The sequence below is a fragment of the Chiloscyllium punctatum genome, chromosome 1 (assembly GCF_047496795.1).
Source record: "Chiloscyllium punctatum isolate Juve2018m chromosome 1, sChiPun1.3, whole genome shotgun sequence".
NCBI classification, from domain to species: domain Eukaryota; kingdom Metazoa; phylum Chordata; class Chondrichthyes; order Orectolobiformes; family Hemiscylliidae; genus Chiloscyllium; species Chiloscyllium punctatum.
In genome coordinates, this window is record NC_092739.1 from 140,168,561 (window position 1) to 140,194,932 (window position 26,372).

The window sequence follows — 26,372 nt, forward strand, 5'->3', positions numbered from 1 at the left end:
GCTTTGCTTTCTCTCCACAGATGCTGCCTGACCTGTTGAGTTTTTCCAGTAATTTCTGTTTTTGCGTCAGATTTCCAGCATCTGCAGTTCTGTAGTTTTTTCAGTTGACAAAAGGGTTGGTAAAAAGAGGTCACAGATTAAAACTATTGGCAAGGAGATTAGAGAGGCTGAAGACAAGAATTTGCTCACACAGATAGTTTGCGTGAAAATGAGAAATGTTGAGAACAAAAGGCAATTGGGCCTGTACTTGAAGAGTGAAGAGCAATGTGAGAAAAAAAACCTAAAGTGGACAATTCTTTATGCTTGCCCAGGCACCATGGATGGAAAGACCCCCTTCTCTGGCCTGATTCGATGCTATAATTCTTAGATGTTGATGTGCGTATTTGTTTGCTAGTTGGCTAAAGTAATACATAAGAAAGCCATTCAAGATTGAGTGATTCCTTGTTATTGTAGTATTAATGCATGCCTGCTTTCAAAGAGTACTACTACATCTAATTTGGCCTGCACAGGTTAAGTCCCTGTCCCACTGCGCTTTCAGTGAATGTACCTTTATTTCCATGTAGAGTTCTATTTCTGGGAATATTTGGTAGCCTGTGCTTTTAGTGCTGGTCAGCTTTTGTTTTTGTCCTTTGTTTACATGTATGCATTACATGTTGCAGCTGTACAAGACAGTGGTGAGGCTACATTTGAAGTACTGGATTAGTGGTGCTGGAAGAACATAGCAGTTCAGGCAGCATCCAACGAGCAGCGAAATCGACGTTTCGGGCAAAAGCCCTTCATCAGGAATGTAGAGAGAGGAGGAAAACTTCTTCAAGGCAGGCATCCTTTCAAGAGGATTCGCAGTCGGGTTAAAATCAATGAGGTAAAAACAATGACTGCAGATGCTGGAAAGCAAATACTGGATTAGTGGTGCTGGAAGAGCACAGCAGTTCAGGCAGCATTCAACGAGCAGCGAAATCAACGTTTTGGGCAAAAGCCCTTCATCAGGAATTTTTGCCCGAAACGTCGATTTTGCTGCTCGTTGGATGCTGCCTGAACTGCTGTGCTCTTCTAGCACCACTAATCCAGTATTTGCTTTCCAGCATCTGCAGTCATTGTTTTTACCTACATTTGAAGTACTGCAGGTAAGTCAGGTCGTCCTAAAATTTAAAGGATATTAATAAACTAGAGAGAATACAGAAACTGGGACTGCCATAATGTCAAAGGTTTAGATGGAGAGGAATTTCTTATGTGTGTACAAGACAATTTTCTGATTCAGTATGTGAATGTACCTACTAGAGAAGGTGCAAAACTTGACCTACTCTTGGGAAATAAGGCAGGGCAGGTGACTGACGTGTCAGTGGGGGAGTACTTTGGGGCCAGTGATATAATTCTATTTGTTTTAAAATAATGATGGAAAAGGATAGACCAGATCTAAAAGTTGAAGTTCTAAATTGGAGAAAGGCCAATTTTGACGGTATTAGGCAAGAACTTTCAAAGACTGATTGGAGGCAGATGTTCGCAGGTAAAGGGACGGCTGGAAAGTGGGAAGCCTTCCGAAATGAGATAACGAGAATCCAGAGAAATTATATTCCTGTCTGGGTGAAAGGGAAGGCTGGTAGGCATAGGGAATGCTGGATGACTAAAGAAATTGAGGGTTTGGTTCAGAAAAAGAAGGAAGCATATGTCAGTTATAGACAGGATAGATCGAGTGAATCCTTAGAAGAATATAAAGGAAGTAGGAGTATACTTAAGAGGAAAATCAGGAGGGCAAAAAGGGGACATGAGATAGCTTTGGCAAATAGAATTAAGGAGAATCCAAAGGGTTTTTATAAATATATTAAGGACAAAAGGGTAACTAGAGAGAGAATAGGGCCCCTCAAAGATCAGCAAGGCGGCCTTTGTGTGGAGCCACAGAAAATGGGTGAGATACTAAATGAATATTTTGCATCAGTATTTACTGTGGAAAAGGATATGGAAGGTATAGACTGTAGGGAAATAGATGGTGACATATTGCAAAATGTCCAGATTACAGAGGAGGAAGTGCTGGATGTCTTGAAACAGTTATAGGTGGATAAATCTCCAGGACCTGATCAGGTGTACCCAAGAACTCTGTGGGAAGCTAGAGAAGTGATTGCTGGGCCTCTTGCTGAGATATTAGTATCATTGATAGTCACAGGTGAGGTGCTGGAAGACTAGAAATTGGCAAACGTGGTGCCACTGTTTAAGAAGGGTGGTAAAGACAAGCCAGGGAACTATAGACCAGTGAGCCTGACCTCGGTGGTGAGCAAGTTGTTGGAGGGAATCCTGAGGGACAGGATGTACATGTATTTGCAAAGGCAAGGACAGATTAGGGATAGTCAATATGGCTTTGTGCGTGGGAAATCATGTCTCACAAACTTGATTGAGCTTTTTGAAGAAGTAACAAAGAGGATTGATGAGGGCAGAGCAGTAGATGTGATCTATATGGACTTCAGTAAGGCGTTCAACAAGGTTCCCCATGGGAGACTGATTAGCAAGGTTAGATCTCACGGAATACAGGGAGAACTAACCATTTGGATACAGAACTGTCTCAAAGGTAGAAGACAGAGGGTGGTGGTGGAGGGTTGTTTTTCAGACTGGAGGCTTGTGACCAGTGGAGTGCCACAAGGATCGGTGCTGGGTCCTCTACTTTTTGTCATTTATATAAATGATTTGGATGCGAGCACAAGAGATATATTTAGTAAGTTTGCAGATGACACCAAAATTGGAGGCGTAGTGGACAGCGAAGAGGGTTACCTCAAATTACAACAGGATCGGGACCAGATGACCAATAGACTGAGAAGTGGCAGATGGAGTTTAATTCAGATAAATGCGAGGTGCTGCATTTTGGGAAAGCAAATCTTAGCAGGACTTATACACTTAATGGTAAGGTCCTAGGGAGTGTTGCTGAACAAAGAGACTTTGAGTGCAGGTTCATAGCTCATTGAAAGTGGAGTCGCAGGTAGATAGGATAGTGAAGAAGGCGTTTGGTATGTTTTCCTTTATTGATCAGAGTATTGACTTCAGGAGCTGGGAGGTCATGTTGCAGCTGTACAGGGCATTGGTTCGGCCACTGTTGGAATATTGTGTGCAATTCTGGTCTCCTTCCTATCAGAAAGATGTTGTGAAACTTGAAAGGGTTCAGAAAAGATTAACAAGGATGTTGCCAGGGTTGGAGGATTTGAGCTATAAGGAGAGGCTGAACAGGCTGGGGTTGTTTTCCCTGGAGCGTCGAAGGCTGAGGGGTGACCTTATAGAGGTTTACAAAATGATGAGGGGCATGGATAGGATAAATAGACAAAGTCTTTTCCCTGGGGTCAGGGAGTCCAGAATTAGAGGGCATTGGTTTAGGGTGAGAGGGGAAAGATATAAAAGAGACATAAGGGGCAACTTTTTCATGCAGAGGGTGGTACGTGTATGGAATGAGCTGCCGGAGGATGTGGTTGAGACTGGTACAATTGCAACATTTAAGAGGCATTTGGATGGGTATGAGCCAAGTGCTGGCAGGTGGGACTAGATTGGGTTTGGATATCTGGTCGGCATGGACAGGTTGGATGGAAGGTCCGTTTCCATGCTGTACATCTCTATGACCCTATGACTCTAAAAGGTTTACTGGGATGTTACCTGGACTGGAAGGTTTGAGTTATAAGGAGAGGTTGGATAGACTAGGACTTTTTCCCCTGGAGCATAGGACACTGAGGGGTGACCCTATAGAGGTATATATTTTATGAGATATATCGATAAGGTAGATAGCCAACAGTTTTACCCCATGGCAGGAGAGTCTAAAACTAGAGGCCATAGGTTTAAGTCGAGAGTGAGGTGCTGGAAAAGCACAGTAGGTGCTTTTGCCTGAAGCGTTGATTTTCCTGCTCCTTAGATGCTGCCTGACCTGCTGTGCTTTTCCAGCACCCCACTCTCAACTCTAATCTCCAGCATCTGCAGTCCTCACTTTCACCATAGGTTTAAGATAAGAGGGAAGAGATACACAAGAGCACAAAGGGGCAATTTTTTCACACAGAGGGTGGTGAGTGTTTGGAGTGGGCTTCCAGAGGTAGCAGTGCAGGAGAATGCAATTTTGTCATTTAAGAAATATTTGGACAGGTACATGGATGGGATAGATATGGAGGAATATGGAGCAAACACAGGATAATGAGACTAGCTTAATTGTGAAAGCTGGGCAACATGGACATGTTGGGCTGAGGGCCTGTTTCCATTCAGAAGATCCCTATGACTCTATGTCCTGCTTAGATCAGCCCTATATCTGAGGTAATCCTTCACTACCTTCTCTCAGATGAGATGTTAACTGGATGCTTAATCTCAAGCAGAGAACAGTCTCCCTGGTTATATTGGCAAAACAGTTGTTACTCAGACAAGGTTGCTTATGCAGAGCATCCAGTCATTATAACATTACTCTTTGGAGAAGATTGCCATATACAAATTGTATACTGCATTTTCTACATTAAAAGAGTAACTACATTAAGACCATAAAATGTTGGAGCAGAAATAGACCACTTGGCCCATCAAGCCTGTTTCACCATTCGATGGGATCATGGCTGATCTAATAATCCTCAAGTGCACTTTCCTGCCTTTTCCCATAACCCCTGATTCCCTGATTCCCTGATTAAAAATCTGTATATCTCAGTCTTGAAATAATAATTACGACCGAGCCTGTACATTCCATTATTAAATAGCTGTAAAGTGCTTTGGGACATCCTGAGATTGTGAACAGCACGATTTAAATGGAAACCCTTTGTTTCATTATGCAGCTTTGTTGGCTTAATCCTCACGAAACAAATGGACCAAATTTAAAACAGTAAAAATATAACTCTGGGAGCAGTCATTCGACTCAGGTCTGGAGCCTGAATTCATCAATATTTTTCCTGACACGGGTGAATGACCTCCTGCATTGTCCCAGTAACATGGAGCACTAGATGTCAAGCTGCAGATGAAGCTGCCTTTTTGTAAATACATTGATCAGTCCCCGGACACTTCCATGTGCTGATGTATCAGTTCCTGCTGTTCTGCAGGTACAAGCTTTTGTTATTCAGATACAATGCCTCAGTTTCATATTACTCTCATTTGTGATAGTCAGCTTTCTGCTTTCAAGTGTTTAATTTTAGAAACTGTTTAAATAGGTCACTCTGAACCACTGAAACTCTGGGCTGATTTTCGTCCGGCCTGTGGTGTGTGGAGGGTATGTGCTGATGAAACAGGCATGGTGCATGAAACGTAGAGGAGTTTTCTTGTCATGCAGTGGGCAGCATATCTTGCCCGATCTTTTATCACCGCATCTCAGAACCAACATGAAACTAGTCTGATATCAGGCGCCCTAGTTCCGTACCACTGTGGGTTTATTTGCTCTAGATAGTTTGCAACCAACCTGAAAGCTCTTTTACCCTGTCTGTAGGTTCGGTATTTTGTGTCCCCCCCACACAGACCCATATGTCACTTTTAACCATTTATCTTTTGATCTGTGAATGCCTTAATGTGGGATACCACCAGCTGAAGAGAAAGGGACATTTGTCCTGGGGCAGACTGAAATCTCGTCCTGAAAATATTCAAACTTATTTCAAAATGCCCTCATCTGCATTGAACACACGCAAATGGAGTCATGTACAGTTTGAGAAGGTCATTCCGAATACAGAGGAACCTCGATTGTTTGGCTTTCGATTATCTGAATTTCGGATTATCCAAACAAGGTCGCAAGGTCCAGATGCTTGGCATTTGATTATCCGAACAAAGTATTCCCTGTTCATGTGGTTCGGATAATCGAAGTTCCTCTGTATTACATATAAAAATGTATTAACAGATGCTCTTGTTAGACATTTGCTTTATTTCTACACTTATTTGTGGTTGGCAAAACTGAAGCTGAGTAAAATTGATGGTCATTCAACTTTTGATCAAGAGGTTGGTATGTCAAAATAGTTGAACAAATGGTTATGATTAATCATGAGGAAAAAGATATTCAAGCTAAATGTATGGAAGCAAATATTATTGACCAAGCTATGAATATGAGCAACAACAATGCTCATATTTATTTAATTTATTTAATACTTTTAATGCAGGACAATGTCCAAATTCACTTTTACAAAATTGCAGACAAAAGTAGACACAGCAGCAAGGGAAGACTCAGTAAATCTGAAATCTTGTCAAGGAGGTAGTTTTAAGGAATATCTAAAAGCAGGAGGCAGAAGGTGGGAAATTTAGGGAGTTATTTTCAGTTCTGAGGAAAGGTCACTGGGTCTGAAATTTTAACTTTGATTTCACTCCATAGAAATTGCCAGACCTGCTGAAATATTCCTGCGACTTCTGTTTTTGTTTCTAACTTAGACAACATTCCTAATTATTATGGTTTTTATAAGGTATTTTCAGTGTTTAGGGCCTGAGAAGTTGATGGCATGGCTTCTAAAAGTGAGGAGGCAAGGGAGGTGGAGGGGGAGCTGTATGAAAGAACACAGATTTTTATAAAGATTGACTCTCCTGTATTGGGTTTCTTGTGATGACACAGTCTTCACTAGGGCCAGGATTTGTCCTCACAAGTCTCCAGCTGAGGCCTCCTGTCAATTTTTGCTCTGGCCCTGATGTCATTGATGTTCAGCATGGTTGATGGTTGCACTTACTCAAAGCATGGCCTCATAGTGTAGAAGTGTAATAAGATTGGTGCTTACCGCAACGGCCCTTGCTGGTTGTGCAGCCCAAGTTAAAAGGGCACTTCTTTTGCTGCAGGTGGAGGGTTAATACAATATGAAATAATGGGTATAACTTGAAGGGCAAAGGCCTGGTCAAAAATAAAGAACTGCCTTCAGGGTGCAATAAAATTCTGCTATATTGAGCTGGAGGGACTACTTTGTTTTATCTTTCAAAGAATGATTGTTTCTTCAGTGAAGCCTCAAAGTGTTTTGAAAAGAAAGTTCATTTCCTGAATTCATGAAACATGTGTGAGAAAGGGAAGAATATGAATCAGATAGACCTACCCGTGAAAGGGATAAAGTTGGGCTGGTTTGACTTCAGATTGCAGTGAACAAATGAACTACTTTTCTGATCTTTGGCATTTCTTTTTTTTTTCACAGGAAAGACTTTTGAAGAAGGGATGTATAACCCTTTTGCTGCAACTCTTAACTAAAGAACAGAATTCCCACATTGACGTCGGTCATTGTTTAGAGTGGCGAAACATTCTGGAAATAACCTGAAAATTAGTCATTGTGGGCAAGATACAGAATAGTGCCAGAATAACCGGGCCTGCATGAAGTCGTGACGCCTGTTAGGATTGTTTTCATACAGTTGGATTATAAAATGAGTCACTGATGTGGAATGCTGCATGTTTTTTTTTCCCAGTGGTAAAATTAAATTTGATCATTTTGTTATTTTAATGTCAGCAAGTATTATCTTTATTCGATTTGCAGTTTCCACCTTTTCAGTTCACAGGGTAGACAGCCCATAAGTGCAGGCTCCTGTTCATGCAGTTCCCTTATACCCTAATCACTGGGGGGTTGGCTAACTCAGTTGGACTGCTGGTTGGCAATGCAGAGTGACACCAACAGCACGGCTTCAATTCCCACACTGGCTAAGGTTATCATGATAGACTCTCCTTCTCAAACTCTCCCTTTTACTGAGACATGATGACCCTCAGATTAAACCATCATCAGTCATCTCTCTAATGAGAGAACAGGAACACGGTCCTGTAGGATTATGGTGATTTTACTTTTACTCAAAGCAGTAGGAGGTGATGGGAGTGACTTGGGTTCTTTTGCTGTCTGTCTACCTGTAAGTCTCCACTTCTTTGGCATTTTAATGCTTTCTTTCTCTTTCCTGTTAGTGATTGACATGGTCCATCAGGTGGACCTTTACAAACCCAAAACCATTTCTCAAGCAGCCTGTCATCTTCGGAAGTTGAAGGACACATCTCCTGGTGAAAGGTTCCGACCTGAAACATCGACTCCCCCTCTGCTCTGATGCTACTTGACCTCCTGTATCTTTTCCAGCTCCATTTCTTCTCCACCCTCACCAGTTCAGACCTCACAGATCTAGAGTCAGAGAGTGACTGCCAGTACAGTTATGCCAGCTGCCTGCAACACTGAAGTTCAGGTCAGATATCAGTGCCACTTGCTTTGATTTTCCCCACAATTGATTAGACTAGATTCCTTGCAGTATGGAAACAGGCCCTTTGGCCCAGCAAGTCCACACTGACCCTCTGAAGAGTAACCCACCCAGACCCATTTCACTCTGACTAATGCACCTAATACTATGGACAATTGAGCATGGCCAATTCACCTGACCTGCACATCTTTGGATTGTGGGAGGAAACCAGAGCACCTGGAGGAAACCCACGTAGACATGGGGAGAATGTGCAAACTCCACACAGACAGTTGGCCGAGGCTGGAATCGAACCTGGGACCCTGGTGCTGTGAGGTAGCAGTGCGAACCGCTGAGCCACTGTGCACCAATATTTGCAAACAGCCAGTGAAACCAATGGAAAAGTGTTTTTTTAAATGCCATCGGACAGGGTGGCATCAATTGTAGTCAAGACAACAAGATATGAAATAAGCATTAATAACTGACTTCCTTAATGGTAGAACTGCACCGACAATGTAATCAGTGGGAGACTGAGAAAGGTTCTGCATTTAGCATGAGACTGTGTTTACTGCAAACCACACATGTAAGGTTCATCTAATGATGACTACATTGTTAATACACCAGAGGACCACATAAAAATGATAGCACTAGAATGGATTTTATTGTTAGTATCAAAGAGAAACATCTGCAATCACCCACATAAAAGGTCAACTCTTTGTCTTTCAATAAGCCATGAATGTGACTGAGTTTGCCCAATTCTTTGTGAAGAAAGACAGGATATCAAATTTCCTGGTGAAAAGCTGGGCTTTGCTTTTCCTGTTGAAGTGCATGTCTCTGAAACATTTCATTATCCCCCTTCCTGGCATTTGATTGAAGTAATGTAACTGAACAACATAGCGCTAATGAAAAAAAATGGAGTCGTGACACAGTGCCAGCATTTGAATGGCAAAATCTGCATGGGAAATCTCTCAGATGGAAAAAAAAGACACAAAGGATGCGTTGGAGTATGTTTTGGATACTAGCACTGTCTGCGAGTTCTGGTGACTGTGAACAGCTTTGTTTTTTTGGCTTGTGATACCTTCCAAACCCTTTGAGCTTCCAGCTTTGTAAAGTGTTCTCCTTATCTGACTCTTGTTCTCCACCTCAGAGATATCGTGAGGAATTCTGTTGTGCAGCTACAGGCTGTAGCAAATCACTTCTCCATGGTAGATTGCAACTCATTGAATCAACTTGCATGATAACCATGCAAACAAATGTCTGTGTATATGTCATCCATATTCCATTCCAGATAAAGACAGCAGTCAGTGTAGCACTGAGAAATGCAGAGCTAAAGTTCCCAAGCTTGATCCTTTGTTAAAGCTGATGACAGCTGCTCAGCAAGAAAGGGTTCTATTGTTGTTGCCAGGAGTGGAGAAAATGAAAATCAATAAAATCATTAAAATCCTGATCATTGTTCAATAATCTTACTGGCACCACACATGCGTGTCAGCCTTGAATGAGGACAAAATGGTCTCTTTGTCACTATCCCTACCACAATAGGCCTGCAAACACTCACTGAGGTAAAAACAATGACTGCAGATGCTGGAAACCAGATTCTGGATTAGTGGTGCTGGAAGAGCACAGCAGTTCAGGCAGCATCCAACGAGCAGCAAAATCGACGTTTCGGGCAAAAGCCCTTCATCAGGAATAAAGGCAGTGAGCCTGAAGCGTGGCGAGATAAGCTAGAGGAGGGTGGGGGTGGGGAGAAAGTAGCATAGAGTACAATGGGTGAGTGGGGGAGGGGATGAAGGTGATAGGTCAAGGAGGAGAAGGTGGAGTGGAAAGGTGGAAAAGAAGAGTCCTACCTGCCTATCTTCTTTTCCACCTATCCACTCCACCCTCTCCTCCTTGACCTATCACCTTCATCCCCTCTCCCACTCACCCATTGTACTCTATGCTACTTTCTCCCCACCTCCACCCTCCTCTAGCTTATCTCTCCACGCTTCAGGCTCACTGCCTTTATTCCTGATGAAGGGATTTTGCCCGAAACGTCGATTTCGAAGCTACTTGGATGCTGCCTGAACTGCTGTGCTCTTCCAGCACCACTCATCCAGAATCTGCAAACACTCACTGTTCGAGCCCATACCTCAGGAAGATTGCTTTGGGTGAGGTGCAGGGCTGCACTCTGCTACCAACATTGACACTGGAAGCTTTAGCTGATGGTATCTATGAAGGGTAATGAAGATTTCCTTTGGCATTTTGAAAAAATACACCACTTAAAAAAAAGCTTGGTGATAACTTTTAGTGCATATTGTAGCTATTCCTTTTGATGTTGAATGGAGTGGCTGTGGAGTATCTCTGAGCTAACTAAACACTGTGTCAACATTTTAAGAAGTGGCTCATTGGGTTGAAAGTGTTATGGAACATCTTGAGGTTGCGATAGGTGTTTTATAATTATTTTCCTTCAGTTACTACTGTAGCTGTGGTATTAGCCATGTGGTAAATGAGCACAGAACAGGGGAACAGGCTGTGCAGAACAATGGCCAGCAAACATGACAAGGTCTGGATTTTCTCAGGGTGAGCAGGGGCTGGGGGGATGCTGCTAAATGGTCTGCACTGAAACTTGACTAATCCAGCAGCAGTTCCCAATGTATATTTAATTTGGAAAATGGAGCTGGTCTCGAGCTGTGTCCTGTTGTTGAGAGCTGGTGCTTGGACCGGAACAATTACGCTTGGTGGAATTATGGATTGCTGCAGTTCAAAGGTCCAGGCCTCAGTGCAATTTGTTTTGCTTCAGTCTGGGAAATCTCAGGCAGGTACAGAACTAAGTGTCCCTTCACAGACATAGACAGATGGAGTAAAGGTCAGCCAAATGGCTCTGGTTGACATTGGTAGGTGGAGTGATATTCACGGCAAATGGCGCAAGAAAGTTGGATGATTCTCTACAATGAGAAGTACAAGGATTGTAAGAAACAGATAGTGGTAGAGTAAGAAATGGCACTGTATTATGTGGTGGGGTGGGAGGGGAGTGGAGGGAGGTATGCAGAAAAAGAGGGAGTGCTGTTCCTCACATTTCCTTTAGGTGGCTGGTGAGCCAGAATGCAGTTTGGGAGCAAAGTGGCTGGTGAGCCTGGATGGCAGTCAGTGATGACGGACTCAGTCCAGCCTTGGGTTTGGGGGTGGGAGGGGAGCGCACCATCATGGGGAAAACCCAGCATGGAGTGACGGAGCCCCATAGTTTTAGGATCAGTGTAATGTTGAACTTTCAACTGTATTTCTTTACTTTTCTGTTTTATCCAGTAGATTTTGTAACTAACCTAAGATGGCGCCAGGAGTGGAGACTTTGACCATTTTTCACTCTACTCCTGTACAGGTGACAATAAAACCTTCTAAAAAGAAACAGAGGAAAACTAAAAAAGCGTTAAAGGGGAATTAGATGAAATATGAGAGTAAATTAACCAGTATATGAAGGAAGATTGTAAAATTTTTATTAGATATTTGAAAGTTAAGAGGGAGGCAAGAGTGGACATTAGACTGCTGGGAAATGTGATGAGAGAAGTTCTAATGGGGAACATAGAAATGGCAGAGGAACTGAAGAGGTGCTTTGCATCAGTTACCGGTGGAAAACACCAGGAACATACAGTTGCTCATGGTACCTCAGACTGGTTTTCTAACTCACAGGTAAGATCCCTGCTGGCCTGACAGAATCCTAGTCAACTTTGTAAATGTCTGCATGGATCAATAGTATGTCCTTGATCGACCAAAGCCAACAGAACTATTTTCTCCTAACTTCAGTAAGAATAAAACGTTTCCTGTGATGCACTCCAGCTTAGCATTTTTGCTTCACTAAGTTGAGACTTGACATTTGAGAGGAAAACTATTAATGGAAGATATCTTTTTTGCAGGGTCATGCCAGAGTACAGATGCTTTGATGATGATCCAGCAGCTATCCCATAGCCGTGTAGATGAGTCAATGGAAATGCTGGCATTGATTTGAGTATCTAATTCACAACCAGACTCACGCTATCAGGCCTAATGTTAGGTTCACTGGATGACAAGATCCTGTCAGGCTATAGAATCTATGGAGAGGTCAGCATCAAATAGTTAAAGCAGCATTGTAGGCCACTGTTGGAGCCTAAACTTTATAGTACCTGTTCTTACAGTTTAACTATTTGCAGTATATGGGTCTTTATTTATATCTGATCAACACAGAGTGAAATATTGTTAATGTTATTGAATAGGTGTCACAATGGTGCTATCAAGCAGTACCTACTCAGCAATAAACTGCTCAGTAATGTCCAGTTTGGGTTCTGCCAGTGCCACTCAACTCCTGACCTCATTACAGCCTTGGTTCAAACATGGATGAAGGAGCTGAATTCTAGAGGGGAGGTGAGAATGACAGCCCTTGACAATAAGGCTGCATTTTTCCCAGTGTGGCATCAAGGAGCCCTGTCAAAACTGAAATCAATGGATATCAGGTGGCAAACTCTCCGGTGGTTAGAGTCAAAACTGACACACAGGAAGATGGTTATGGTTGTTGGAAGTTATTCAACTCAGCTCCAGGACATCTCTGCAGGAGTTTCTCAGGATTGTGTCCTAGGCCCAACCATCTTCAGCTGCTTCATCAATGCCTTTCCCTCCAACATAAGGTCTGAAGTGGGGATTTTCACCAATTTACCATTCACGACTCTTCAGATACTGAAGCAGTCCATTTTCAAATGCAACAAGATCTGGACAATATCCAGGTTTGGGCTGACAAGTGGCAAGCAACATTCACACCACATAACTGCCAGGCTATGACAATCACCAATAAGAGACAATTCAAACTCCACCCCTTGGCTTTCAATGGTGTGATCATCACAGAGTCCTCCAACATCAACATTCTGGAGGTTATCATTGACCAGAAGCTCAACTGGACTCGCCACACAAACACAATGGCTACAACAGCAGGTCAGAAGCTAAGAATACTGTAACGAGTAACTCACCTCCTGACTCCCTAAAGCCTGTCCACCATCTACAAGGTACGAGTCAGGAATGTGATGGAATGCACCTCACTTTCCTGGATGAGTGCAACTCTAACAACACTCAAGAAGCTTGACCATCCAGGAAAAAGTAGCCCGCTTGATTAGCACCACATCCAGAAACATCCACCCTCTTCACCACCAACACTCAGTAGTTGCAGTGTGTGCTATCCACAAGATGCACTGCAAAGATTCACCAAAGATCCTCAGACAGCACCTTCCAAACCCATGACCACTTCTATTTAGAAGGACAAGGACAGTAGATATGTGGGAACAGCACCAGCTGCAAGTTCCCCTCCAAGCCACCCACCATCCTGACTTGGAAATATATCGCCATTCCCCTTCATTGTCACTGGTCAAAACCCTGGGTTTCCCTCCTTAGTGGTATTGTGGGTCAACCCACAGCAGATTCAAGAAGGCAGCTCATCATCAACCCCTAAAGGGCAACTAGGGATGGGCAATAAATACTGGTCAGCTAGCAACACCTACATCCTACAAAAACATTTTTAAAAATGCCACATAGTTTTGTCATTTGTTGCTAATTTGGGATCGCCATTTTTTTGTTCCCTGAAAAATATGCAAACACTGGAATGTTTCATCATGGATTAGGTCAGTCCCACCATAGTGAACTGCTTTTACAAGTGTATAGTGTCCCACAGGAAGTCTGGGGAAGCAGTACTTCATCAACAGAAGCTCATGTTGTTTGTGAAGTGGATGGTAACATTATGTGTCTGCTGATTGCTCACTGAAATATGTTTTTTCTAACTGTTTTGCAAGAATACAGTTCAGTATTTAATATATACCCATTCTATTTGGTCTACATAAACATATGGTGCTTTATAATGGCATCGGCACAACTTCTAAAAATTGACTGGAATTTATATAGCAGCTTTAATATTGTAAAACATTACAAGATGCTTTGAGGGATATTATCAGCCAAATTTCATCAGTGACCCACTTTTTACGAAAGGAAGTAAATTGAGAACGTTGACTTAAAGGAGGACTTTGAGGCATATGGACTTAGAGAGAGAGTTTTTGACTTAAATTTAAGCTTTCTTCACCAACGCAGTCTTGGGACTGTAGGAATACTCATGGTGCTGTTAAAAATTGAGTTCTAGAGTTTTGACTCAACGACAATGAAGAATTGGCAGAAATATTTCCAAGTCAGGATGTTGTGTGGCTTTCAGTTAATCGTGTTCCTATTTGTCTGTTGTTCTTGTCCGTCTAGTGGCAGAGGTTTGGGATTCGGAGGAAGCTGCACAGGATTCTTGGTGAGTTCCTGCAGTGTAGCTTGTAGTTGTTGGAGGTCAGACATCTCAACTCCAGGACATATCAGGATAGTGTCCTAATCATCTTCAGCTGCTTCACCACTTCCCTCCTTCATGAGGTCTGAAGTAGGAATGTTCACTGATGATTGTATCATGTTTAACACCATTCACAGCACCTCAGAAACTGAACCAGACCATGCCCAAAAGCAGTGAGACCTGCTTAATATCCATGTCATCAGTCATATTATCGTAGAGTTATACAGCAAAGAATCAGACCCTTTAGTCAAACTTATCTGCACCAACCAGATATCCTTAACTAACCTAGTCCAATTTGCCAGCATTTGGCCCATATCCCTCTAAACCTTTCCTCTTCATATACCCATTCAGATGCTTTTTAAATGCTGTAATTGTACAGGCTGCCACCACTCTCTCTGGTAGCTCATTCCATATACACACACCACCCTCTGCATGTAAATGTTGCCTTTTAGGTCCCTTTTAAACCCCTCTTACCTTAAACCAATGCCCTTTACTTTGGATTCTCCTATCCTCTGAAAAAGACCTTGTTTATTCACCCAATACATGCTCCTCATGATTTGATAAACCTCTATAAAGTCACCCCTTCAGCTTTTGATGTTCCAGTGAAAATAACCCCAACTTATTCAGCCTCTCCCTATAGCTCAAATCCTCAAATCCCAGCAACATCCTTATAAATCTTTTCTAAACCTTTTTAGGTTTAAAAAGCATCTTTCCCAAAGGAGGGAGACCAGAACTGAATGCAATATTCTAAAAGTTGCCTCACCAATGTCTTGTCCAGCTGCAACATGACCTCCCAACTCACTTACTAAATGCACTAGAGCCTCACAAATACCAGGCAATGCTCATCACCAATAACCACTGCCCCTTGAGATTCAATGCAGAACACCACATTATCAACATTCTGGGGTTACCATTGACCATAAACTGTACTGGACTAGCCATATAAATATAGTGACTAGGAAAAAGTGAAGACTGCAGATGCTGGAGATCAGAGTCAAAAAGTGTGGCGCTGGAAACGCACAGCCGGTCAGGCAGCATCTGATTCCTGAGGAAGAGCTTATGCCCGAAACGTCGACTCTCCAGCTCCTCGGATTCTGCCTAACTGGCTGTTCTTTTCCAGCACCACACTTTTTGACTCTAAACGCAGTGACTGTAAGAACAGGTCAGAGGTGAAGAATACTGCAACAAGTAAACTGCCTCCTGTCTCCTCAAAACCTCAAGTCAAGAGTATCTTAGAATACTCCCCACTTGCCTGGATAGGTGCAGCTCAAACAACACTCAAGAAGCTTGACACCATCAAGAATAAGACAGCCCACTTGATTGGCACCATATCCACATGCTGTCAATCCACCACCAACACTCAGTAGTGTCAGTGTGTACTATCTACAAGATGCACTACAGAAATTTGCCAAAGGTCGTCAGACAGCACTTTCTAAATCCATGACCACTTCCATCCAGAAGGACAATGCACCAGATACTTAGGAACACCACCAGCAGTATAAAACATTCCCTAACTTCTTCCATGCATCACCTTCTGGGATATTCTATGACTAATCCCTTGTTTTGGTTTCTGTCTCTTGACTGGGTTATATAAGATTGTTTCATCTTCTTTCAAGGTTTGACTCTATGTTGAAACTCTCTGGGTGTAATTTTCAGTGACATGATGCCTCTCACAAACTGATGGTCTGACTAGCATTCAGCATCTCTAAAGCAGAGTGTAATGTGCTGTCCTTGAAGTCTGTTGAACAGTAATTTAGATGAACAAGTGCCAATATTTGGGTCTGGGGTGCATTCATGTTGTTTTCAGCTTATTGGAAGATTGAGTTTGTGATAGTAATGTCAAACTCACTGCTCTGACAGAGAAGCAGCTGGCTGCAGTAAGTAGGTACAGCGAGTAATTAGAAACACTAACCGAATGGTATTGTTTATTGCAAAGAGAATTCAATATAGAAGTTGGGACATTACCCTTTAGTTTTATAGTGCACTGGTAAGACCTCAGCTGAATTACTATATATAATATTGGTCTGTGGATTTAAGGGAGGATATAAATAGAGGCAATTCAGAGAAGTTTTACTGTAGTAATACACAGAATGGATGGGTTATCTTCTGAGGAAAGGGTTGTACAGGCTAGGCTTGTATCCATTGAGTAAAAATCAAAATAACTGCGGATGCTGGAAATCAGAAACCAAATCAGAAACTGCTGGAAAAGCTCAGATTTCTATCCATAGCTGCTGCTAGACCTGCTGAGTTTTTCCAGCAATTTCTGGTTTCGTGTTTTGTATCCATTGGATGTGATTGGTTAGGAGCAAGATGTGATTTGATTGAAATATATAAGGTCTGAGGCATCTTGATAGTGTGAGTTTAGAAAGGAAGTTTCATCCTATAAAGTCATATAGCCATACAGCATGGAAACAGACCCTTCAGTCGAACCAATCCATGCTGAATATAATCCCAAACTAGTCTCACCTGCTTGCTCCTGGCCTAGATCCCTCCAAACCTTTCCAATCCATGTACTTATCCAAATGTCTTTCAAATATTGTAGTTGTGCCCACATCCACCACTTCCTTAGGAAGTTCATTCCACATGCGAACCACTCTCTGTGTAAAACATTTACCCCTAGTGTCTTTTTTTAATCACTATTCTCTCACTTTAAAAATCTGCCTCCCAGTCTCAAAATCGCCCATCCCAAGGAAAAGACAACTACCACTAACTCTATCTATGCCCCTCATTATTTTATAAACTCCTATCAGGTCGCTACTCAAGCTCCTACACTCCAGTGAAAGCAGTCCCTGCCTATCCAGCCTTTCTTTATAACTCAAACCTTCCATACACAGCAGTATCCTGGTAAATCTTTTCTAAAACCTCTTCAGCTTGGTAATATCCTTGCTATAACAGGGTGACCAGAACTGCACACAGCATTCTAGAAAAGGCTTCACTAACATCCTGTACAACCACAACATGATGTCCCAATTCCTACACACAGAGACTGGTGGATGCGTGGAATGTACTGTCAACAGTGGTAGTAGTGTCAGATACATTAGAGACATTTAAACAGCTCTTGGATAGGCACATAGAAGATAGTACAATGAAGGACATCTAGGTTAGTCTGATCATAGAGTAGGATAAAAGGCCAGCACAACATCGAGGGCCAAAGGGCCTGTACTGTGCTGTACTGTTCTATGCTCTGTGTTCTATGTATACTCAAAGGACTGAGCAATGAAGGCAAGCATGCCAAATGCCTTTTACCCATCCTGTCTATATGTGACACAAATTTCAAACTTGTTGGAGAATCTAGAACTGGGGCACAATATTTAAAAATAAGACACCATCCATTTAAGAAATATGAGAAGTTATTTTTCCGTAGAGAGCTATGAGTTTTTGGAATGCTGTTCCTTGAAAAAGCAACAGAAGGGAAGTCTTTGAATACTTTTGAAGCAGAGATGGCAAGATTCTTGGTAAACAAAAAGGTGAAAAGTTATTAGGTTGGCAGGATTACGAAATGGAGTTTACAGTGAGATCAGGTTATGATTTTATTCATCCACAAAGTAGGCCAACTCATCCACTGCTTCTAATTCATATTTTTGTGCATTAGAAATTTGCTTGCATAGCATACCAGAGCTACCCTTCTGATATACTGTTCTATTTGAGACACTGGATATAAAGCACATGTGGTGCATGAAGAATAACTCAACTCATTCAGCATTCTGTTCTTCTCTAGTCATTTGACTCCTTCTTTGTATAGTTCAATATGGTATTGTTTATGAATATCTGAGAGGGCCAATGTGTCCTTGGTTTGATATTTCAAACCTTTGACACTGCAGTGCTCCCTCAGAACTTTTCTTTTGTTAGGGTGACAGTCTACAGCAAAGAGTATTTGGCAAATCCTACATTTGTTTTTAAGCCAAAGGCCACATTGCCTGTTTGGTGTTGGAAACAGCCATTTGCCTCTTCTCCTGTCTCCTTGCAGAAGAAAAGAACTGACTGAACATTTTCTGAAATCCTAATTAACTTGACATAGAAATCAAAGCAGGAACAATCAGACAGAGAACTCAGCTCTCATTATTTTACCTTCGTTATTCTAAAGTGGCCTCTGTGGAGATTCTCATAAAATAACAACAGACTAAATAACTGAGGCGATCTTTTGCAGAGTCCGTATTTGATTTGAAAAACCTGTGTGTTAGGAATGTTAACAATATTTTTAGTAAAGAGGATGCCTTTCAATGGAGGCAGGGATAATGGGAGACAGAAGATGGATTCAAATTTTTTTCTGCAAAGAATGATTGGGAATTATCCTGTTGCTTCTAATTTCCCGTACAAATTGTACTATGGGATAATGGCATGCAACTCCTGAGCTAGATTGTCCAATTTGTTTTCAACTGTGCTTTGAGCAGCGGGTTTATTTTAAACAGGATAAAAATAAGCAAAAATAATGGAGGTAGGAAGCAGACAAAAGTTTTGATTGCTCAGATTAATGTCAAGGCCTAGAGGCTCTTAAACAAAGGAGATTGCCTCTCATGATTGATTGTAATATCATTACCTGACAGTTAGGTTTGATACTACAAACAAAAAGGCAAAGGAAAATATTGAAAGCATGCTTTGAAAATTAGCATTGTTTGCACCAGATGTAACATCTGTTGCTTTTCAGGATGTACTGTGGCACCCACTGTGGACACACAGCTGCTGGGCTTTAGCAACAACTTTTACAGGCCTGCTCTGAGACCAGGGCCTGCCTTGAAACTTCTTAATGAGGTGACACCACTCCCCATTAAACTTAGAGCTGTTTTCTAAGCACGTGGGCAATCTGAGATGCCAGGCACCAGAATGCATTTTTTGATGAAATTCTTGATGAATCTCTTCCATAATCTCAGGTTTTAGCTGCTCCATCCACGATATTGATCCTGTGTTACTTTTTCCTCTGACCTTTGATTCTAGATCATTCATGTGAAAAGCAAAGCGACCTAATACTGAGCCCTGCAAAGCCCCACTGGAAACAACCTGCCAGGCAAACACACCACCTTATTGACCATTATACTATGTATCCTGCCCCCAATTTTACCAGTTGTTCTCAGCTGTCACGGACTTAATTTTCGAGCCAGTCTGCTCTGTGGGACCTTGTCAACACCTTTACTAGCATCCTTTCCAACTGGAGTAGGCCATTCAGCCCCCTCAATGGCTTACCAAATTGAGACAGAAATTGCTGATGAATCTCAGTCTATCGCTGATGAAGGGCTAATGCCCGAAACATCGACCCTCCTGCTCGTCGGATGCTGCCTGACCTACTGTGCTTTTCCACTGCCACACTTTTCGACTTTTATTTGTATATGCAAACTCCATTTGTGGTTGGTGAAGACCAAATGGTATTGTCACTTGAGTTGTTTGGCTGGAAGTGCCTAACATGGTCTTTAAGGTCTCATCAAAATTAATGCAACAAGATGTGCACTTTAATATCAAGTAAATTTATTAGCTTAATCTAATTTAGATATGTACAAACTCAAGAGTGAACCTATTAGTTTAAAGTACTTTAGACATATTCAACAAGCGACTTTCACTGCCTTCGGCCTTTCAGGGACTCCCGGATACCAGTCCCAGAAACTCCAGTCCAATGGCGAATCATGATTCTAGGAATGGGATAAGCCAACCATGGTAAACCAGGGAAGTTAAGGTTAGCAACAAATTGAAAACAAATCATACAATGAGGCTAAGATTAGTGGCAAATCAGAGGATTGGAAAAGTTTTAAAACCAATCAAAAACGACCAAAACAAAGATGTAGAAAATAAACTATAAAGATAAACCAGCAATTAATACAAAAAAAGGTTGTATGAGCTTCTTTAAATCTCTAAAAAGGAACAGAAATGGGAAAGTAAATAAAATGCCTTTAGAGAATGAGGCTTGAGAAATAATAATGGTGAAGTGGAAATGGCAGAGATGCTAAATAAGTATTTTGCATTTGTCTTAGCAGTAGAAGTCACTAACAATGTTCAAATGTACTAAACCAAAGGGCAAAATGGGACAAGCAGCTTCAGATAAAGAGTCACCAGACCTGAAACATTAACTCGGCTTTCTTTCTGCTCAGCTGGCAGACCTGCTGAGCTTTGTCAGCAATTTCTGTCTCAAACTGGTAAACCACTGCTGCCCTCCTTCTATAGCAAGAACATCCTTTGTCAGATAACAAGATCAAAATTGCCCACAATGTTTCAGGAATATTCCTCACAATATCCCTTACTGCCTGCTGCATCTGCACACTTACTTCAGCAACTGCTACAGGGGAACACCTTGGTGAACATTCCCCTTTCCCAATTTAGAGCCATTCAGGTAATAATCTACCTCCCTATTTTTGCTTCCAGATTGGATAACCTCATATTTATCCATGTATTTGTCCGCTTACTCAGCCTGCCCAAATCACAATGCAATATTGCTGCATCCTCCTCACAGCTCACCTTTCCACCCAGTTTTGGGTCATCTGTAAATTTTGAGACATTATATTTAGTTCCCTCATCTAAATCATTAACATAGGACTGGGATCCTCATACTGCACTAGTCACTGCCTGCTATTCTGAAAAAGATCTATTTACTCCCATACTTTTTTTCTGTCTGCTAATCAATTTTCTATCCATCTCAAAACAATACCTCCAGTCCCATGCACTTTAATTTTACACATCAATCTCTTCTATGGGACTTTGTCGAAAGCCTTGTGAAAGTTCCAATAGTCCACATCAAATCTACTAGGTATATATTCGAAGCAATCCAGTGAATTTGTCAAGTATGATTCCCCTTTTGTAAATCCAAGCTGACAGTGTCTGATTTTACCACTATTTTCTAAGTATTTTGCTATAAAATGCTTGATAATGATTTCTAGCACTTCACCCACTTCATTATAATTCCTCGTTTTTTTCTCTATCTCCCTTTTTAAACAGTGGGGTTACATTAGGTACCCTTCAATCTGTAGGAACTGTTCTAGAGCCTAAAGAATCTGGGAAAATAACAACCATTATGTCTAGGATCACTTCCTTAAGTATTCTGGGATGTAGCTTATCAGACCCTGGGGATTTATCAGCCTTGCAAAGCCATCAATTTCTCCATACCATTATGCTAGTAATACAGATTTCTATTGGTGTGTAAAGAGAAGTCGATTTATGAAATCATAAGCTCTAGGAACTGGGCCCAAAGCTGGACTTTGGATTTTGTCTCAGTTCTTTGTAGAGAACTATGTCCACCAGATGTAGAGTGTTAATGATGCACCTGTCCTGTCCAATGTCTGGGCAAGGTGTGAAGGTGATGGAGTGGGACAGTAATGGCATGAGGGGTGGGGGATGTGCAAAATGAGGCTTTTGTGTTTTTTGACTTGACAAAAAATGTAATCAGAATTTGTAATAATTTGGTCATATTTGTATTGTGAGAGTCACTAACGAAGGTCTGTTGACAAATCCAATTTCATGGCCTTCCAAATGGAATGCCCAACGTAACAATGTTTTCTGACCAGGAGCTTGGACTATTTCTAGAAATATATGCACACATTTTGATTTTTCTGGAGGTGTGAAATGTTTCATGTGAAATGTGAGATGTTGCCATAGCTAAGGCCCCAGTGTTTCTGAAAATAGCACAGCTGGGTGTAGACAAAATGCAACATAATATGAATTTTCTCCCTTCTTTTATTAACCAGGAGATTAAAACAGATTGTTACCATGTGCAGGTTGCAGAATGTTATTAAACAGCTAAACTTTATACGTTTGACCAGCTACTTATCGGAAATAAAGTGCTGCAGTAAAAAATGGGATATGGACTACATCATAAAAATGTTTTCATTAATATATTATGTACATTTTTAATGACAATAATCTTAGTTTACTTTGTTTAGTTTTACTTCTGGCATTTTCATCATGGCCTGAGTCTGATGGCTGCTGGGAAGTAGACTCTGTGCTGCTTTTCATTTTTTCCCCAACGATTGCAGTTATTTATGGAAACGATGACAATCATCTCCTGAAATGTCAACCTCAGTTGATGGGTCTCTCACTACTGAGTCAAAATGTTGTCGTTTTAAGTCCCATTCCAGGTAATGAACTCCAAGTTACAAGTCTTTCAGATGAAATGTTAAATGAAAACACTGTCTGCCCTCTCAGGGAGTTATAAAAATATCACATCACTTAAAGAGGAGAAGATTCTTCGCCAACAGTGTCAACACAAAAAAAAACAGATGATCTGTCATTATCACATTGCACACAGCAAGTTCCCACAGTCAATGCATCAACTGCTGCATTACTAAGTCTGTTACTTTTCAGAACAAACTTTATCTGGTGTAAGTGCTTTGACTTGTCCTAAAGCCATAAAAGGCGTTACCAATGCAACTCCTTGCTTTACTGCAGATGAGGAATGCCTCATCTGGGTAACACAGATATCTATCATCTTTGGGCCAGTTTATGAATAAATGGATTTTAATGATTTGGAAAACTTTAGGTGCATTTCCAGAATTTCTTTCTTATGTGTTTCTGATTGATCCTGTTCTCTACAATGAGAAAGATTTTGCAAACTCATTCCTCAAATGTTAATGTTAAGGATTCATGCCAGCCAAATCTCGATAAGGACATTTATCTGCCTCCAACAAAGCTTCAGCTGATAAATCTCAGAAATCCTCTCAGAGCTCTGTTTAATATTTCTGATTCTCACTTTCATGCTGCGTTTGTGTGAGATTTGAGTGATTTAGTTGTGGTTAGTTTGTGGATAGTTTTCTGCTGTGGATACATGTCTACATGCAGTTATGTGAAAGACTGGATAATGAGCACTTCTGATCATGCTTGAGAACACTCGATAAAGATACTGCAACCAGCAATTGCCAGAACAGAGAGTGTGACATCATTTTTAGATGATGCTTATTATATTTTTGCCTTATGCTATTGAAACTATTGCTACTATAATTCAAAAATAACAAGATTTAACTAGGTAAGGGGGAAGCAATGGCCTAGTGGTATTATCACTGAACTGTTAATCCAGAGATCCAGGTAATGTTCTGGGACTCTGGTCTGATTCTGGAATTAAGAATCTAATGATGGCTATGAAGCCATTGTGGATTGTTGTAAAAAACCATCTGGTTCACTCATGTCTTTTAGGGAGGGAATCTGCTGTCCTTACCTAGTCTGGCCTACATATGTCTCCAGACCCACAACAATGTGTAGACTCCTAACTGGTCTCTGGGCAATTGAAGATGGACAATAAATGGGCTGAAGATGGGCTGGCCTAGCTAGCGATGCCCTGATCTTGTGAATGAATAAGTAAATAAAAGGTAGAACCTTTAAATTGTGTTCCCTTGGTAATGACAGCAATTATGCAGATGTTAAGAAACATTTTATTATTTATTTTACAGAAAGCATCCATGGTTCCCTGATTCCCTCTGCTGTCTCTTACAACCGCAGCCGAACCAAATCAGCCTTTCTGTCTCTGTATTTGCAACACTGTAAAATGAAACCATTAGAAACCCCCAAAACTCATTTCAATGGTTCCTCGCCAAACTTTTAAATAACCAATCCCAGACTTTGCAAATAATTAATTTCCAGATACTACTTTTGTATTTTAAACAAAAGATTTAACTATTCATTTCATGCCCAATAACCTTAGCAGAGAGAAAATCAGCAACACAGTAATCTAATTAATGTCTATGCTTTAAACCTGAAATATTTGTTTCAGCCCCTATTGAGACACAAAAAAACTGACAAACACTGTTAAGGGATAAATGAAAGCAAGTAACAAAGCTGGCCAGATTAATTGAACGGCTTTCATGGTGTATTGCTTTGAGGTGTTCTCCTTGGTTACTTTTCTGAGCTGCCTCTCAGGCTCACCTTCACAGTTCACCTCAGCAAAAGGCAGCAATACTTTTAACTCAGCTTTCTACTCTTTGATTAGGCAGCGAGCTTTCAAATATCCATTGTGTGTGGTCAGCAGCTGAGCTCGTCTCCCCTGAAAACAACTTCAATTCTGGTTCCACCCTGCTAGACAGAATGTCTTCCTGAGGCATCAGTTACTATTCAACAACTGCCATCTGCTTGAACATAGTGTCTATTTCTGACTTGCCAGAACCAATTCCCTTGTTTATAGACAACTTCTACTATTTGTTTAAACACAATGCTCTTCCCAGGGTCACTGGATCTGTTCAAATCCTTTTAATCAAGACTCAGCTGGCAACAAGTCTCTAGTTCCATTCCTGATGAAGGGCTTTTGCCCGAAATGTTGATTTTCCTGCTATTCGGATGCTGCCTGACCTGCTCTGCTTTTCCAGCACCGTTCTAATCTTAACTCTGATCTCCAGCATCTGCAGTCCTCACTTTTGCCTAACAAGACTCCAGGCCTGGCCTCACAAACAGACAAAAGCTTGCTTAGTCTGTTTTTATTCTTTTACTACAAGCTGTTTCAAAGTCCACTAGTCAGCTAATAATCCCCCAATTCACAGCTCCAAACCAAAATCGATAAAGAATTCTAAAAAATTAAAAATAATGAAAAACTTGCGAGGGTTTGAACACTCTCTTTACTGCCTCACTGCCTGCAAAATTCTAGCCACAGAGATGCAATAGCTCCAAGCAAATTAAATATCACTCAATATCAATGGGAGGTTGTCACTGGATCACCAGGCATTTAGAGGAAGAAAAATCTTACATTCATGTAGTATCTTCCACTCCCGAATGTTTCACAGACTGGACCTTCATTATTAGTTCATTGGATAAATGATGAAGCAGAGCTCCCAGCTGGCCACACGATGACCCTAGTACCCAGCAGCACTTTGCCTTGTGGGGAATGTGGAAGACAGGATATACCAGTCCTAGTTAATAGGAAACTACATGACCTGTTTGGCTCTTTGTAGCACCAATCTAATTAGTCCAGGTCTGTTCTTCACCATGGTTATACAAATATCTAAAAGATACTGTTGCAGATGCTGGTATTAAGACAGGAGAATAAAACAATGCTGGAAATACTCAGCAAGTCAGACAATATCTGTGGACAGCAAAACAGAGTTTGGAACGTTCCCAGCCCCTGAACAATGTCTGCTTTGGTGAGTCAGTTTGCTAAACATAGCAAGATGGGAGAAATTATTCTCAATATCGAGAAAAAAGCATCCGCTTTTCCACCAAAGGTTTCAGAATCCTGCTAATGAACGACAAGAGGTCCATTTGCATGAATTAACATCTCACTATGACCAATTTCTGCCTCAGTTACATGTGGTTTGCTATTGTCCCATATGGCGGAGAGAAAATAAATGGCAACAATTTCCCATTGGTATGTCAAAGTGGCAGTTTGCTCCCGTGGGCCTATATTTCAGTCAGCATTCCCCATAATTGCAGGCACCCTCCATTGGTAGTGACCCCTCTGCATCCTTCATCCAGAGATTGGTGTTAGACACATGCCAGGCTCACCACATCATCATGGCACACATATCTGACTCAGTTTTGAAACTATTCACCATATGAATACTGAACATTGGAGTGCATTGATACCTTGTAATGCAATACTACTGCCATGCTGCTTTGCACAAGGGGCATTCTGGAGATTAGCAGTAAATCAGCCTGGGAGCTATACCGAGCTCAGTCATGTGTCCATCAGTCTCAGTCAGGACTCTCCTTCTAGTCAATGGGAGGGCAATCCTGTGGGTCTGTCCACTGAAACTCAAATGGCGGTTTGTTGTCAGAGTCCACTGTTGTGGTCAGTAAGTTGGACGTCCCAGCATTCTGGGATGATAATAATAGTGACTAGGTGCCAAATGCAAGGCTGGGGCAGCAATAATACTTTGGAGGGTCTGGGTTACTGCTGGTGTCAGTGTTCACCATCCCACAACCCTGGCTTCCATGGAAGAAGAGTAGCCCGGTGGTTGGCATGACAAGCTGTAGGCCTCAGGCTCAGTGGGTAAAATGGGGAGATGAAGACTTCAATGAAAGAGTTGGGTGGATTGTGTGGAAACTGAAGCTTGTTCGGAATGACAGGAGATCGAGGAGGAAGGGAGGATTAAGGTTTGGAAGG